The following is a 19,840-nucleotide window of genomic DNA, read 5'->3' as shown; positions in this document are numbered from 1 at the left end:
TTTTATTTCGACTCGAAATTATGTAAAAAAAATATATTATATGCATACAAGCATGTATTATATTTGTTTAAATCATTCACAAAAAGAATAATTGCACCACATAGTTTATTTTTTAAATTTTTATAAAAAAAATTTAATTTTATTGAACATTATACAGATAATAGGTATTTATAGGTACCTACTAATTTTTAATAAGCACCAATTAATAAATTAATAAACATATTATTGAAAACTATAATAGATAGTCGATATACCTACTTTGTTTTTTCACAATATTAACAAGTGAACTAAAATGTTAGGAATTAGTATTATTGTACAATCTATAGATAATTTATTGAAAACTCGAGAAAGATCAATTTAACAGTAATTTATGTAAAAATATTTGTATAAGAAGATCGGATATGACTAATTTTTTGACATATTAAAATGTTATAACCTTTTTTTTATTGAATGTTTATACTTATATTATACAAGGTACTTAAAGTTTAGATTTCGTTCTTTTCAGATCCTCAAATTAAATATTTTTATTATTTTTGCCTCATTTTAATAACAAATGCAGCAGACGGCGGATAATATAACTAAATTAAAATAAGTTTAGTTACCAAATAATTTTGAGTATTATTATATACCATTTATAACAACAATTGACCATTATTATTTTTAGATTTATAACACGACAATTTAAGTATACATCCTTATTATTAAAATTGTCATATCAGTCGATATTTTTAAAAATCAATTTATTTAATAAAATATATTATATGAGCCAAATAAAAACAATTATTTAATATTAAACTAAGTTCCTAACAATATTTTACTAGCTTATTATTATTCATAATTTATAAATGTATATAATTATCAAATAAATAAGTAAATTATCAATCATGGCGAATTACGTTCTCATATAGTCAAATATTTATTTTTCTGTATTAAAAAAACCAATTTTTACGTCTGAATCCACATCAGCTATCATGCTCATAAATATTTTTTATACACATTTTAAAATACATTTTATACTACTATAGGTATATCATGTAATGAAAAATACATTTATAATACATTATAATACAGGTTTACTATTTTTCAAAAACCGGACAATCAAAATATCTTTTTCAATCAGATTTCCTGTTGACCAAAATCAAATTCGTGCGCTTCTTTAAATATATAATAGGCACCATATATATTATATATGTATACTACATGCGCACTATTACTATAATAATACTTTTCAATTTTTTCCAATTCTGCAATATTCTGCTCTCTCATATACCACGGCATATGTGTTGGGTTGGGTTTACTTATACATAATGTATAGGACCCAAGCTATTTATGCGTGGTTATTGGTTGTGTGTATTATAGGAACAGAAAATGTAAAAAGGAGGAACCTTCATTTCACTCGGATTGTCGATTTCCTATACACTATAATATATACGCTCCTCCACCCTTTTACATATATGAGCACACTCGTACATAATGGTGACTGTGCGTTTTCATTCCCTCCTCTGCACCACTATCCACCACCTACGCCCGGGTGGGCTGCCGCCGCGCACGCGTGACCCGTTGCCGCTGCTTCGACGGGGTCGGTGTATGCCACGAGGCGACGGATAGCAAGCGTCACATCAACTCACGGAACTCATCGTTCAACAACCTTCAGCTCGGGTAAGAATGACAAACATATTCATTAAATTAAAATATATTGTTGGCTTATTATATTACATATTGTATAATATAATGTATTAAATCCTATAATTGTTCGCATTGTGTCTCCTCCATAACAATATTAAAGAGTAAAACATTATACATAGGTATATAGATTTTTATACAACCTAATATTAATATAAGATATAGGTACCTTAAACAGTATAGTATATTATATGCTGTAAAATAATCAATTAGTTAGCATAATGTTTTGAAGTACCAATCGAATATAATTTATTCACAAAAAAAGAAGGATAAAAATTATAAGATTTGTAGTCTGTATGTCAAAATTAAAAATAATGTCGCCTTTGTCGATCGTACCTGTAACATAAAAAATAGAATATTTATTTTTATTTCTTGTATTTTATAAAAACATAATAGGTAATAATATCTATATTTTAAATTTGGTGTGTTATTATTATTATTTCCGTATCAATGATCCGTGAAAATTTTCCGTCGTCACCAGACAGTGTAATTTCTTCATTTTTTTCGTATACATTTTTCGTTTAATTCATTCGTGGAGCGGATGTGCCGTATTACACAAAATAGGATATTAGTTTTTAAAATAAAAATTTGGTTCTGCTCTTCGCTAACGTATATTATAAATGTACACTATTATTTTCATTAATGTATTAACTATTAAGTAATGTATTGCGGGAAAAAATAAATTTATAAAAATAATAACATAAAATATTAATGTAGTTAATTGAATGGTAAGTCGTTCAATTAAATATACTACTACCTATATAGATTATTTATGATTTATTACAAAAAATAAATAGATTATAGTTATAAATAAGTGTATATTGAATTTAGAAACATGTAGGTTATAAGTATTTTATATTTTATAGGTAGTTACAGAGTATATTAATATTATACGAATATATTATTGTAGTATCTAAAAATCAGCAGATATTAAATATTTATTATACATGGATATAATATATGTAAATTATATGTAGCCATATAGGTATATTATACATAATACATAATTTATTATTTTTTTAGTGTTACTATAGTGTTTATATGTTTTTAATTATATATTTTTATATATCAAATTAACAAAAGTCTAACACTTTTCATTTCATTTTAATAATATTTGTAATTGTTGAAAATATATTTTCCAGCTATATAAAAATGTTATACATATATAATATAATTGCATTAAATCGTTAAATTATATACATATAATAATTCACACAATAAATATACAGTAGGTACATTGTAAAACCAATATTTTGAAACCAGACGTATATAAAAAATCGTAAATATTGATATTCTGTATTTTCAATTTAGACATTTTATATTATAAAAGTAACTATAAAATATTGTATTAAAAGTTATGCCATTAATTTGTATATATATATAATATGCATAAATAATGATTTATTCGTCTTATTTGGGAATTGTCTGCAAATATTTTTCAGTCACTATTAAATTTTGACCATATTAAAATATTTCATATTCATTAAAATTTCATTAGGTTTTTTTTATTTTAACTTATGATGTAAGTTCGATTTTCTAATACCCTACAAACTATATTATATAGTTACGATAGGTCATTGGTTACCTATAACCTCGTTGGTATTCTATAAGTTTATGCACTCGATATGCATCGCACTCGAATAACACCAAAACTCCTATACTAAAAATCTAGGTACATAAATATTATTCGTGTGACATTTACTTTAAGTTTAATTTAACCTAGTCTAATTACATATAAAATGTAGGTATTATAGTAAATGTCTTTCGATGAATGTTATAACGATTGAGTAAAATTATAATATTACTGTATAGGTATTATTTAACACTTATGATAAATGATATAATATGAAAAAACTCAACGGAATCGCGCTTTGGATTATAATAATAACGTATAGAGTTAATAAGTTATGAGAACGTTAAAAAAAAAATCGTGAAATAGGACCCGGGTGGACACTAAGTCGTGATCGTGCAATGACGCCCGTTTACGACTGAAAACAGCTGTTGGTGTGTAGCGGCGACGAAGGAACGCGCGCGAAAAAAGTTGCGTTGGCCACGACTAACTACTGTAATAATGATGTATATATCCAAGCGCCGCCGCTAATAACAATCATCTGTTGTTTGTGCGTTCCGGCGGCGACCGATCGATTATGCGAGGCGGCGGCTGTATAATATGCTAATGAGCAGCGTCAGCGGCGACACGGGAGGGGAGAAGTCATTAATCGGTGGCTGTGCGTTCTCAGTGTCAAGGTTACTATAAAATATACGTTCTTGCTATACATTATTATACATGTATACTCGGGCATCGGGCGTATACGTGTGCTGCTGCTGCTGCTGCTTGCAGTGCGAGTGCGCGTGCGTGCGTATACATTATATTATTATATTGTTCCTCCGCGCGCTCACGAGTACGCACGTATAAGCGGTTACGAGGACGAGAGGGGATAATTTTCGCGCCCAATGGACGAGGAGCGGCCGGCAACGGGGGCGTAGTTTCATTAACCACCCCACACGAAGGACGCGCACCGCCGTTAACGCCACCGCTACCGCCACCGCCACCGCCACCGCCATATTATCATTACGCGTGCCTTATACTTTTTCTCTCTATCCGTTTCTTTGAAGGTTTTTTTTTATTTTTAATGCGTTTCTTCTTTTAATACGTGGTTCGTTGCCCCACCGACCTACTTACGATTCATCGCCGTCGCCGTCGTCATTAACGCGCGCCAACCAGCTCCGACTACAGTCAGTAACAGACTCAAAGCAGTAATGAAAATCGCGTTTTATTTTCAGTTTCTCCTAAATAGTGCGTCAATCGATAATGTTTGTGTGTAAAATAATGCGAAGTATTAGAGTTACGAACTTAAAGGATATATCCAATTTATATGGGCTTAATTATATGTTAGTATTTATTTATACAGATATAGGTATAAATCGTGTTTATATTTCCATAAGTACAGGTAAATCGTTTGTGTAATTATATAAATTTACGAAGTACACGTATATTTTTTCCTTTGTCTTCACTTATATATATATATATATATATATGTATTAATTATAATTTATATCATATTAAGTAACATGTAGTTCATATCTCTATAGGTACATATTTATTACACGTGATGTTGAACATGATGCTGATTATGATGATGATCAAATAAAACATTTCAGAAGAAAAATTTTTAATAATAATAATAGTAATAGCAAGGCCGTGACTGACGGGAAGGTCCAAGGGTCCGGACCCCTCCTTTCCCCCCAAAATGTTTAAAAGTAAAAATATTTTTTGTTATTAAATAATTAACTATATTATGTAAATTGAATATTATAATGACGACTAATGTTTTCAATAATGAATTTTCATATTTTTAACTTAAAATGACAAGTGTTCAGTATCGATATATTTAAAAAAATGTTGAACTACCCCTCCCCCGAATTTTTTTCTGTTATAGCCTTGAGTAATAGTAATAATAACGACACCATATAAGAAATATAACATTTCAAAAAAAAAAAAACTTAAAAGTTGAATTGTGTTCACATCAATGTCATATACACATATGGATATATATTATATAATATATTGTAAAGTGTATATTATAATAAGGGTATTCTACCTATTATGTATTTTTTAATCGTATTATTGTATTACTATTAATTTAATCAATAATTCTTATTAGATTTAATAGAAATAATATGATGTTGAAATAAAAAATAAGAAACACTTAAATTGTCTTTGGTCTGACTCTAGAATTACTTCCTGCAGATTTTAAAATAACTAACATTCACTCAAATTACCTCATTATAAGTATTCGATCCTTTACGTTTTAGTACTTGAATTGCGTTCGGTAGATATAGATAATAAATCTAACTTGAATATTATTTTACTTTAAAGTTTAAATATTGCTTTTTTAATCGAAGAAAACTCTTCACAAAAATATATTTTATTTCATATTATAAATAGCAACTATAGGGTTATAGGTATACAGAGAAACTTCCATAAAACGAACTTTCGTGTAACGAAATTTTTTGTTAAATTATTTATTTTAGAGAACCATTCGTCCTTCTTTTTTAATCATGCATTAATATGAATTCCTCTATAATACGAATTATTTTTGTTACCCGTGAGACTTCGTAGTTCGTTGTATGGAAGTTTCACTTTAGTTTATTATGCTTTCGGAAAAAAAGCTGGTAGTTCTTGTTCTTTCAAGTAATAGAAATATTTTCAATAATCCAGATTAAAAAATTATTAAAATTTATTTCCTTATAAACAAAGATTTTTTTTAATGGCCATTTTTTCTGGATATTTTTGTATAGTTTACTATACCTACAATATTAGTTATTTATTGTCTGGTTTCAATTTTAAATGGTAGTTTATTTATATTATACACTGAATTTAAATTTTCCTTAATTAAATATGAAATATAATATTATTTTTCGTTTCAATGTATAATATGTTATATTACCGTACATATATAGTATACAAATAAGTAATATGATGGATATTAGATAATCCTATCAACGTCTATGAAATATATACTTATATTTATATAGTATGTATATAATATTCTTTTAACCGATATAAACTAATAAATAGTCCAAATATATCATATTATAGGTACCTGTATAAACATATAGTTATATGAAGTATTAAATAAACACATTCAATTTGATAACTATTGTAACATAATATAGAATATAGAATTTATTTATTTTTGTTACAAAATTTGTAAAATATATATTATATCTCACATAATATACAATTAGTAAATCCTTATATGGATAAAGAATATCCATCATATATAATTTGTTATAATATGTATAAATATATTATATAATATTTTAATATAAAATGGTACATTAGTTCATTGGTACCTTTATTCTTTTGCTTTGATTTATATATAAAAAGATATATTTGCTAATATTTTTTATTGATAGTTAATAATTATTTACTATGTATATTTCACTGTCTTGATTCGTGTTATGTCGCTATCTCGAATATTCATAATTTCAAGTTCTCAAATGTTATTTTTATTACGATAAGAACAGATAATTGTGCACAATTTTTAGCACCGAACACTACAGATATATTCTATACTTCAGCACGTGGACCAAGGTATAACAAATTTCAAAAAGTTTTATAGAAAAAAATATCGATAGTAATGAATCATTTCCCACGAACATGCTTAAAGCAATAAGAATAACTGATAAGGTTTGGAGAAGTGTAACACCATAGACCATACAATTTCTTCATAAAAACTAGTATTAAAGACGGTGATATAATTCCTATAGATAACTCAACTACCTACTACTTTAACTCGTAATTCGTATAATATAGGTTCTAAAAATGAATTTGATTTTTAATGTATAGTTAAAAAGAAAAAAAATGCTCAATAAGTTCAATATGGTTTTAGGAAGAAGTAAAATATTTTAACGTTTTCCAATAGTAATCATTTTTAGAAAAAAAAATTGTATTTATTTTTCTGTTTTGCAAATCCTATACCTGCAGAGTTTTTTCTTTTTATATTTATTGAACGTCAGTCCGTAGGGACATGTTCGAAGAAGGGGTGGAAAAAAGAAGCGTTTTGCCTGTCGGAAAATACTCTCAATATATATTCGTGCACATACGTCTAAAAAAAAGAAGGGAATATGTGAAAAAAGGGTCGAGGGAGACGTATACACTTTTTTCCTCGTCGTCGCAACTCCCTTCACCATTCTAAGCAAGTTGGCAGAATAATCAATATGAAGAAAAACTGATATTATTTCCGGTGCGTATGGGGGTGTAGTAGTCGCTCGCAAACATTTGGACTGTATAACATGACAGTCCACCCCAAGCATTCTATTTTTTTTATTATTATTATTTTGGGGGTGAGCGGCCATTTTGTGTGAGGGACTCGATTCTCTTAGTATTTTCCTACGAACAAGAGTTTCTATCTATAATATTTTACAATTTAAAAAGACCCAATGATTTCGAAATAAGATTATCAAAGGATTTTGTCTTGTTTTTGGTTGACATGGACGTAAGTCCGGTAATTCCGAACACCAATAACTCGCAGACACACAGGAAATTACTTTTTCCCGTGTTCGTCAGTATAGCCCCCTCCGTTAATATAATGTCAAATTGGATACGAAATAACATGTATTTATACCAAAAAAATAGTACCTACTATACCTACACCAAATAATCCTGCGCATCAAGATAGTTACATGTATTGTTTTTATTACATATAGAAATAACAATAAACAAAAACGTGTAGTAAAGTGATAAACTTCTGCTTTTTTTTTTAATATATAAGAATGCCTTTTTTACTATAAATTATTTAGTAGATATTTTTTTTTTAAGAGTTGATGTGCCTATCGAATTCAAAATTCGATTAAGTAGTTTCTCAGTTATTATAATGTATACACTTAATATAATAATCCTTAAAAATGGTTTTATACAACTATAAAATAGATATAATGTTGGATCTAGTGATAATTATAATTTGACCATTATTAAAAATTATTATTATAAAATTAAATTATAAATATTTATAGATTAATATTATACTTACTAAAATTTTAAAATTACCATAACCCCTATATATCTTCCAAATCCATTATCATTGACCTATTATTCTATCAATACACAAAGTTGAATAACTAGTAAACAACTATTTCGAATTTTGCTTTTGACACGTCAAAATTTCACATTAAATAATTTATAGTGAAAAATAAATGCTCTTATTACAAAATAGAAGTTCATTTCTTCACAAGATACTATAAAATACTATTTCCGTTTAGTTCGTAAATATTTGTTATGATAAAGTTATTTTTGTGCGTATTTTGATTGTTTATATATTATATTTTGTATATTTAGATTTACCTACATGGAAATTATTTACAAATACCTTTATAACGGTAAATTGAAAATTATTTTTACAAAATATGTATAGTATTAACTATTAAGAACTAAAGATTCTATACAACTAATTTAATAATACCAGATACCAGTCAAATTTAAGAAATACGTTATTGGAAAATTAAATAGAACCCATGACAATTTTTTATTTTATTGATTAGACAATATGGGTAGTTACAGGAAAAAAACTTACCTATCGGTTTTATATTACTGAACTATAACTCATAATTTTATAACTAAATAAATTAATAAAAGGTAATAGTTATTCAGGAATTTAAAATTACGATTAAAATTAGTTTTAGCTTTTATAATATTTTTGTTAACAATAGCTATTCAATAAAACAAAAATACAAAAATATAATACTTGAGCATGAACGAATTATTCTAAAAAAAACATTATTCGTATCAATGGCATCGTATTCTTTAATCTATGTACCTACCTAGTTTATTACGATACTGCCTTAAAAATTAGATGTTACACTATAAAAATATCACTTATAATGTTATAGACATAAAATAAACGATTTTGAAAAAAAGTAATATAATGTTCAACGCGTGTTTATATAATTATTATTTTTTTGTTATAAAGTATGTGATAAGGTGAAAAGTGCGTTTTATAAATCAATTTTCACACTTCATGTTTTAATAAAGTTTATTACTCTAATATCATTATAATATTATACATAATATTTTAAAAGATTCTTGTTAGTTAAATACTATATAGAAACTTAAAGTTATTCTATAAAAAAAAACTAGTTTAAAATTTTTATCTTGTTTTGAATAATAATTTTACTTTTATTATTGAAGTAGGTAGACACAATTTTTGATTTTAAACTGAGATTTGAAATTCATTTAAAATAATTGAAATAATTAATATAATACTTTAAACAAATAATTTCTATAGTATTAAATGAATAAATTACCTAGGTAGTACCTATATTATTTATTAAATTATATGTATAATTTCTATATTTTAAATTCCAATTTGTTATAAAAACGAAAAACTAAAACATTTTAACTTACTATAAGTACTAATTTGTTTTTTTTTTATTTTACTCATAGACCGGTGTTTATAATTTATTTTAATAGGCACAATTCTCTTAAAACTAAATAAATAAATGATATATTTTTGATTAATCAAGATTTAAGTGAAAAAATAAAAAGTTATCTTTAGTAACTTTTTCATAATAATACTTTTTAAAAATAATGAGTTAAAACGTTGATGGTTTATAAATATCTAGTAGTTACCTTTATCATACAATTTCTGTTTTATGATAATTGATATTAAATTTCCTTGCATAAGCATATTATACATTATATCTACATTATACGTAAAGTTTGATTCATTTTTAATACAATTAATGCTATATTATAATATATAAAATATATTATATGTACATACGTTAAAAATTAACATTATTCTTCAAATACATGAGGTTTAGAAAAAAAATGTGATAAAAATAAACTTTAAATTCTATTTAATAAGCCAATTAATTGTTTTCTAATAATAACTCACCAAAAATCATATTATACTCCACTTGAAATCTTCATAATACTGTCATAAATATTTAGAGACTTATCATTTATCACTAATAAAACAATTTATTTATAATAATTTGAATATCGATTAAGATGCGTATAATATTTATTATTTCAGGGAAAATAGATTACTGATGAACGGAGTGATGTATGCATCGGCTGGTGACGATCGCGGCCAAATGATCCATTCGTACTGCATATGTTATCTTCCAAAGACCCGAACGGTAATGTGGTAGTGTAGAGGAAAGGGTTATGAACTATTGTAATATTTTTAATGTATGTATAGGAGGAGAGAGAAAAAACGAGAAGTAAAAGGGTTACACACGTTAGTTCAGCTGTACCCCGGCACATCAACGCATCGAGGTAAGTGGGTAATATTAAAAAAAAAAAAACGGTTCGTTTTATAAATTAGCATTTTTCTACGTACATTGTCTACGTACCCGGAGCCTGTTCTTAAATTACCATTTTTACCCATACACCCGGCTCATTATAATCCCCGGATCCCTTTCATTAAACACTCTACACACACACACAACTACGCGAAAGGCTTCAACGGAATTAGCTCGGCAATAGACAAATCGAGTGTCACTTACAATTTATAATATCCGCTGCAGCGCCTGACACATCACTACAAAATATTCAGAGAACTTCGAAAAATCCTAATATCAAATTTTGTTATATAACATACTATTTTAATTTATATATAACTATGTTTATTATATTTATAATATAGTTTGTTCTTTTATACATATACGAGTACATATATATTATATTATATTATATATATCGTATAACAGCATAAATAGCAAATTACTCTATTCAGGATTTAACATAAGATTTCCATATAAAATAATATTTAATAGTAATTTCATCTAAAAATTAATTTCAGTCTTGTATTGTTAATTAATAATTATTCAATTAACTATATATTATATTATTTTATTATATTGATTGCGCATATATTTTTGTTGCCGGTAAACATGTCGTGCTCGGACGTGTACAGATGCTAAAGAGGTCCTGCTGAGAGGGTTATCATGGTTCAGTAGCGATTAAAAAATAACTAAAAGGAAAAAACAAACCCCTGTCATTTCCATTGTTCCACCGCGAGCTTGACGACCGATACATCCTATGACAGTAAATACAAACCGCGCCCTTTCAAATAATTTCAAATGTTTTGCCAAGCACGATTATAAAGCTACAATTTAATATCATACGTATATGATTAATGAACGATTATTGTTTCGGTTATTAGACATATTTCTACCTTACACATGAGTGTCCCATCTAGATAATATTAATGTTAGGTAATCATTTTCCTCATAAATCGATCCTCTGCGAATGAATTCAGTGGAAGTTTATTAATAATCCTATTTTTATAATAGTATAATAGTTATATATTTCAATCTATAAATCAAAAATACGTACGACTATTTGATACTATAATAAACTAAAAGGACGTTAAAAAGGTCTAAGTATTTACATTTTTTTAAAAAAGAACAGTAACTTTTCAAACTTAATATCATACACATTATTTATTGTTTTATTTATTAAAACAACGAATTTTATATATATACATAAAAAACAGATTTTTTTAACTTAAAACTAGATACTTTATTATACTTATATGCATTTTCTGAAATTATTATGATTATTTTTAAAGTATGCAATAGTACAAGACAATATAAACTTTCCAAAATGCGTATGGAATGAAAACAAAATTCGAAGGGTTTCAACTCGGTAATAGTCGTATGACATCACGGTCATCATTGTCATCTTAAGAACAATAGAACAATTACTTATTCTTAGGGCATATAGAGTAAAACATTGACTGGATATGCTGTGTTTGATGGCCTTGTACGGAATACATTTATTAGCATGCAATTACAGTTTCCGGGGTTGGTATAGACATTTGAGAAGTTAAGGAGGTCACGAGGTTTTCGGAGAGAGTCAATAATTTAATTACAAAAATTTCAAACCACCTGCTGACGTCATTTTACGAGTCTGTCGATTTTTAAGTCTATTTAATTTAAGATGTTATGCAACTGCCTTTTTGTAGTGTATATAAAAGTGAAACGTATAATAAAATAATATAACGTGCATATACAGCTGGTACGTTGTTTAAGAAGGAATGAAGTTCAATTTTGCTTATATAGAAATAAAGTATAAAACAATCACTTATTCACTATAATAATATATCTTGACATACACACTAACACATACACATATAATATGTATAATGTATAATATACATTTTTTACGCATATAAAGAATCGATAAAGCTGAAGGAGGTTGAACTTTGCTAAACCACCTAACCCCCTCCAATCATCCTTTTTTCTGGCTTCACTGTTCGTTTGATAATACGCTCTCTTTGGACAGTCACATACGTATATGTGCAGTCGACATTCGATTTGCTTGCCTGGGTTTTTGCTTTGCCTTTTTTCTTATCGAATTATCTCGGCGTCTTGGATTTGATTTTTGAATTTCACTGAAATTCCTTTCCCCCGTCACCCTCACTTTATGATATATATATATAAATGTATACATACGAATGTTCACGTATATATCTCGTTCCATTTGGAAGAAACGTATGACGTATGCGAAAAGTGTACACAACCACTCGAGTCAAATATAAAATGTATAATGTACACACGCTCGAGCGTCTTCCGAACACCCGCTCATCGTGCTCCCGAGCACACGGTAGTAATACGGTTTGGAATACTCTCGTATATAAATATATATTTTCATATGTATTTTCCTCTCTTTTTTTATTTATTCGAATCCCTGGCTGAAATCTTCTCCATCCTTAATACATCACCCTATTTGAATAGCACACTTCTTTTTTGCGTGTGTGCAAATATGCACACATACATATATCAAGAATTTTCATATTATTATAATAAAAATAGTATTACTGTGTACTCTTGAAAAAAAAATACAAAACACTTTTTCTCAAGTCCCTGAAAACTATGCACCAATTGTTTAAAGCACACAAGAATATTTTACCATTATGTTCTTTTTTTGTTAGTGCATAGGTACTGACCAACTCCATCCCTTGCAATAATAACAATAGCCGACATTATTGGCTAATGTGTGTACACATATCATCACATTAAATTTCTTTTCTATATGTATGTGTGAAGAAAAGAAAGGGACAATGTAATCTCATTGATGTACGAACAACTCCAAAGATAATTACTGCAAACACTCATATACTATTAAATATAGCATATTAATATAATACATTACAGTAAAATATGCGAGTGTAAAGGTTTCAAATAAATTTATAATGGCTATCGCACATACAAATAAAGTTAGATAAAACTATCTAGTATAAACTATATTTTAGTTCATAAAAAGTGCGATTATTAAAAATTATAAATATATTATCTTCGTCAAATATTCTTTAACTGTTTGAACCTTATCATTTAAATACAATATTTTAAAAACAAATAAAGCATACTTTTACCATTTACACTAGATTACAAATTCTAAATTTTACGAATTTTTAATGGCAATGTATCATACTCATAAGTAGTTTAAGGTAACTTAAATAAATTATTATTATAGTATATTGTTGTTTTAATTAGTTTAACTTCAAAGTATGTACATAGGTACATCGAAATTTAACACTATCGAAAAATATTAAATAATAACGTATAAGCAATTATTTATTAATCACACAACATAAATTATTTATTATAATTTAATGTTTAATTGAATTTTAAAAATATTATGTAACTTAACACATCTAGAAAAAATACCTGGGATATCATGAATATAAATATTGAAAGGATTAAATTTAAAAAATATAAAAATCAACTGCAGGCGTAAACAACAGCATGATTACAAAACACTATTCTTCTTATTTTTTTTTTTTTGCTTACCCATTAGAGCTTTTCTGTTGAAAATTCTTTAGTTATACTTGAGTCCTTGGAAATTCGTTACTTTTCTCAAATCTACCCTTCCTACATTCCCTGTCATTGCGTGGCGAGGTATCTCTTCGTTGAGGAATGTTCGCAAACCACTGGCAGCGACAGGTCGTTTTTTCTCCTCTACTACTCCTCTCGTATCTTTTCCGTTTTCTTACATACTCTCAATCCATCGCTTTTCTTCTGCGAAATCAATCAACTAAGGGCATACGCTCTAGTGGCATGGTAAAGAAATGGGTGGTGTGCATATTACATATTGTCGGCCATTGCATATATTGCAGACACCCTACCCTCCTACACTATTTTTCCTCATACTACCCTAGAACTGTTGCCTTGGTAACAAGCACATAGTATTTCAACTCTCTTATTCATTTTCCTCTATACATATGAATTTTTTCTGGTTATATGCACGAACTACATTTTAATATTTTTTAAGAAAACCCAAAAACATGAATAAAATCTGCATACATAACCTTATTCTGGCTTCAAAAATTTGTCGGGCAGGTCAAGAGCAGATATTTGGGTCATGGCCAGAAGAAAAAAAATAATAAGGGTGAATGAAAACAGATGAGAGAAAGTTTTTAAATAAAAAAATACGTGCATATATACACTCACACATAGTGCTTTATTATTCGCCCTCGTTTTTAATGGTTCCGGAAAAGACGACGTGTAGCGGGTATAAGTGAGAGAAAGAAGAGGAAGCAAACAAAGTTAATTGAACTCCATATACCCGGATGTGCAAAGACGACGGATTGTGTTTGCAGGGGGTATGTATTTCGTGAATGAGGGAGAATTTCGCGCGCAAGTCAAATCATTAACATGCCTGCCAGGCCTACCCCTCTACTCGCCAGAGTGCAATCCGCGTATACGTTAAATAAACTCATTCATCTTTTGCCTTCCTTCCCTTACTACCACAAACACCACCATCTCTCTTGCACTGAATTTTGTTTACAAGCGTGTGTAAAATCCTTCGGGTTAATGCCCCAATGTCGACCTTCTTTTCTCTCTAAACCATAATTTATGTTTTTCATAATCCCATACTTTGGAAATCAGTTGAATATTTAATTTAGCCCAAAAACTACTTACTTTTTTCCAAATATCTACCTATTTGTTTATATAATATTATAATTTTGTCTTTTTTTGTTTAATTAATTAACATACCTATTCAATTCATTAATATAATTATTATTTATTTTATTAAATAGAATAAGTACATTAATAATTTTGAATTGCAATAAAAAAAAATAAAAAAAAATAAATTCAAGATATTTCGTAGTTATTGCCACTTAAACCTAGTTTTGAAGTCATTATAAAATTTACCTTTCACTACATTAAAATAGTTTACTTAATAATTTGTATTTAAATTACTCAACGTGAATTAGTGCCGTATTTATATTAATCGCCTGGATAGAAATATGGTTTTTAAATAAGTGTCAAATAACAAATTCACATAATATGTGCATATATTACAAACCAATTCATTCAATACTTTTAGGGTTGATTTACTTAATAAGGTAACGGTTTGAATATTACTGAACTCAACTGCAAAAAATACATGATATATGTTAGGAATAACTTTTTCCAATTTAAAAATTTAAACCTGTATACAATAAAATATTCTATTCTTCATATATAATTCATAAATAATAATTCGTGTAATAGAAAAACTTAATTTACAAATCACTTAAATAACGACACTTTTGATTTAATTTTAATATTACCACGGAATCTAATTTCATCTTTATAAAGTGTTATCATTTTAATATATTGTTAATAATATTAATAACCGTATAATTAAATGTAAAGAAAAAAGTATATTTATTACAACAACACAATTGTCGTTTATTATTCCTTTTTTTTTTTTTAATTATCATGAACACGTGCTAAACAATCTTTTGAAAACCATTTATATAATTTTAGCAAAACCAATACACTTGGCTCAAATTATTTTTTTGTTTCCAACAAATTCGATTGAATATACACGTGTCTACCTGTCATTGATGTCCTACTCGAACACTGTGTACACCCGGATGTAATAAAAAAAGTTACCCTTAGTTCGTACGATGACAATGACATCCGCGTTTCCCCTTTTTTACCCCGGGACCGGTTTCCCGTCAATTGATTTTCGACCCGACACACCAATAAGTCCATCGATTTCACACGTACTCTACTGCTCTAGCATCCGAAATAAATCATAAATCCCACAACCCTCGATCTCTTTGACTATAAGTGCGTATAAAAACCCTGGATGTTTATTTATTTACAAGATGAGACTTTTTTAATAACTCGTTTTATCTGCTACATGTTTAGAATTTTTAGTTTCCAATAATATTTTAACATAAACTGAATGTAGATCAAACGACCAGTTTTTTACTTTTAGTTCTTTGTTTCTTTGTACTGGTATATTATACGAAAAATGAATTTTTAATTTTGATGACGCTGATTAACAACTGGTCGTCTTGACTCGTCTTTTAGAGCTCTGAAAAGTAATACTTAATTCAACAAATGCTTTTGGAAAAAAATGTACCATAATTACCTATTGTATTTCACTGTTTACGATTTAGTAATATTTCATATAATATACTCGATACAAGTAATTATAAACTACGAATTTATTTTATATATTTTAATCATTTTTTTAAATATATTATTTTATTTGAAAATAAAATTTACAGGCGGTCATAATATATAAATTATAAAATCGAAAGAAAGCATAATTTACGATGAAATAGAAGTAAGTACTTACACATTTTATATGAACCCCAAACCAAATTTACATTCAAATTTTCTGCATCGAGTTTAATTGAACATTTGGAACATTTGAACATGATATCCATTTTCATATACTTGGACGGGGTTCTCCGAGTAACGAAATCGTATACCGACTCGAAACTGTTCTATATTTTCGAATAACAAACACTTTTTTTTCTACAACGTTAGGTACTAACAAACACGCTGTAAATCGATTTTTGTATCCCTTTTGTGTACCTGCAAAGGGTTCTTTTTTGTCGGCCGGTGGGAACGCATTGCCTTATATGCAGATTGCAGATGCGTACTACCCTTCCATAAACCCTTCCGAGAATACATAAATTATATTTCACGCATGGATTAAAAAATTCAAAAAAATAATAATAACAATCGTGTAGAAGACGCAGAAATATTTTGCGAAATATAAATTATTGTCCATTAAAAAAGGGTGCCTTTTTATTATACATCTAGTAAGCACATACGCTTTACGCTCCGCCTATCCTCTATGCCCGCATATTATAATGAACACCCTTTTCACTTATTTACATATAAGCTACGATCAATTTTTTCGCAGAGTATTAAATGCCATTTTAACGGATTAACGGTCGCTAAAACGAATAATTTTAGTTCTAAGACCCACGATACGAATCAGCTATTTAAGTAATTTAATATTTAGGATATTGTCTGTAGGTACGATTTACACTTCACCTGTTAATAGTAGTTTTAAAATGTTTAAATGTTTCTTCTTATTTAAATAAATATATTTTTCAATAAAATAAAAAGTTCCATTTATTTTTATCATAGATTTTCTGACAATAGTTTAGTGATTAAGTGTGGTCGATTTTTTTTTTATATCAAACATGTAATTTTTTTCTATTTAATACAACCATAATAAATATGGCAAACTTGTAATACCTATTATTCTACTAATCATATACATGTCTCCAACAAAAATCGTTATGCAATAATCTTGCTACATCGCATTAGTTAAAGCCACCGTAAATATATACATAATATCGATGTAAAAAAATATATAAGTATACATCGTGTTATACGTCCAATAAAAAACAACTATGTTGTATAAGAAAAAGGGGAAAATGTTCCTCTCTACTTCCCTTCCATTATATAACTGGAAATTCTATTTTCCTCTCAAAGGGATTTTCGTCCACCGAGATCAAACGGCATATCTTTCGTAAGATACACGAGAATATACGACCGACAAGAAAATGGAATTTAGAAGGGGGATGACAAGGAAAAAAGGAAAAACCCCTTTGCAACTTTCCTTACATATACATCCCTTCCACCGCATATATTTAATATATACGTACTATGCCACTGAGAAAAGTCTGTGTATTTTTTGAGTATGTGTGTAACACATTGAATCAATACTTTCACACGTGAGAGGTAAAAGGGTTAGATTATAGCGCCAAGCACATAGTAGAACTAAAAAAGAGAATAACATCCGTGAACTGTTCAAATACAGGTCAGTCGTGCGATTATGTAATAATTATTATCAGATGCTATTGTTTTTGACTCATAATCATTTTAATATATTAATATACAAACTACAATATAACAATTAAATAAAATCAAGAAATTCCATACACAAATAATGTATAATACAGTATATTATTTATGTATAATATAGGTATATAATATCTCATGATATTATATATAAATGCACGCATTAGTTACTCTCATTAGTCAATACTTCTCTTTCAGTTGGATCCGTAATTTTTATTTCAAAAAAAGAAATTATAAGTATATATCTATACTTTAAACTTATATTATTTATTTTATTGCTTAAATGGCAACACATCTTTATGAAATATTTATATAAATAGGTATAGTAGAAAATTGTCACTAATAAAGCTAGTTAAACGAAATATATATCTTGATCAAAAAACATGCACTATAATAATGCCTATTATAGAAATATTTCTTAAAAAATTATATATACTTTATTACTTTATATATATTTTATATTTATATCTTGAATGATATATATGTATATTTTTTTAATAGTTTCTTAATTTGTGAATTTTGAGTAAGTACTTATCAACACGCGTTAAATATTTTATAAATATTATTATATCACGAATATTAAATTTATTAATTTAAAAATTAAAATTTATTTGATACGTGTTTCATCAAATAGTATTTTTTTTTTTATCTCCTCCATATATTCAATAACATTTTTGAGGAATCTTTCTATTCATGATTTTGATAACTTAAGCATTATCTAATCGGGGAATCGTAAGTTCCTACTCGAGAGTAACAGGTAGACAATTACATACGTTAATTCCTACATATGTGACGTGTAAGTTCCTACACAAAAAAAAGGTACGTATAGGTAGGTAATACGTAGTGTAGGAACTTACTCGTGTACCTTTTTTACTGTGTAGAAGCTTACGTGTGTACCTTATTCTATCGTGTAAGAACTAACACATGTACGTATTTTGTTTACCTGCTTGGTCTCGTGTAAGAACTTACATTCGCCCGATACAATATTATCATATAAGTATCATACTTTATGTGCTAAAATTAGATGGGCTAGATTAGGTTAGGTTAGGTTAGGTAACCTAATCTAATCTTAGCATGTTAAGTATGATACTTATATGATATTGTATCTATATATTATTATAAAATGTAATAAGTACAGTTTTGATTTATTAATGTTTTTTAATTTGTATTTATTCTTATATTACTTATTATTAAAAGTTATCAATATAATATGACCTTTCAAAAAAATCATACCTATAACATTTACATTTCAACACAAAAATATACTTATTTTTTACTTTTTATTGTACTTTTTATTACTTATATTTTTATAGAATTAGGTAGTGTATGATTTTAGATTTTATGGTCTACCAAAGTTAGTTTGATTTAGCAACCAATAACTCTGCTTTGTTTTATGTATTTTGTTTATCTACTAGTATATAAATTATTTTAAACTTGTATTAATATTAAAGTTTCTACTAAATAAGAATATTTCATTCTAACAAATTTAATTTGCCTTCATCACTTTGATCTCTACCTTCAAGTCGTTTAC

General features: G+C 27.4%; 1 pseudogene; it reads left to right on the top strand.

Moving 5' to 3' along the window:
* The first annotated feature begins 1,326 nt into the window (after positions 1–1,326).
* Positions 1,327–19,639, top strand: LOC126555877 (uncharacterized; annotated as a pseudogene).
* The last annotated feature ends 201 nt before the right edge of the window (positions 19,640–19,840 follow it).

This window comes from Aphis gossypii, chromosome 1 (assembly GCF_020184175.1).
Source record: "Aphis gossypii isolate Hap1 chromosome 1, ASM2018417v2, whole genome shotgun sequence".
NCBI classification, from domain to species: domain Eukaryota; kingdom Metazoa; phylum Arthropoda; class Insecta; order Hemiptera; family Aphididae; genus Aphis; species Aphis gossypii.
This window is presented reverse-complemented; position numbering and strand designations above follow the sequence as displayed.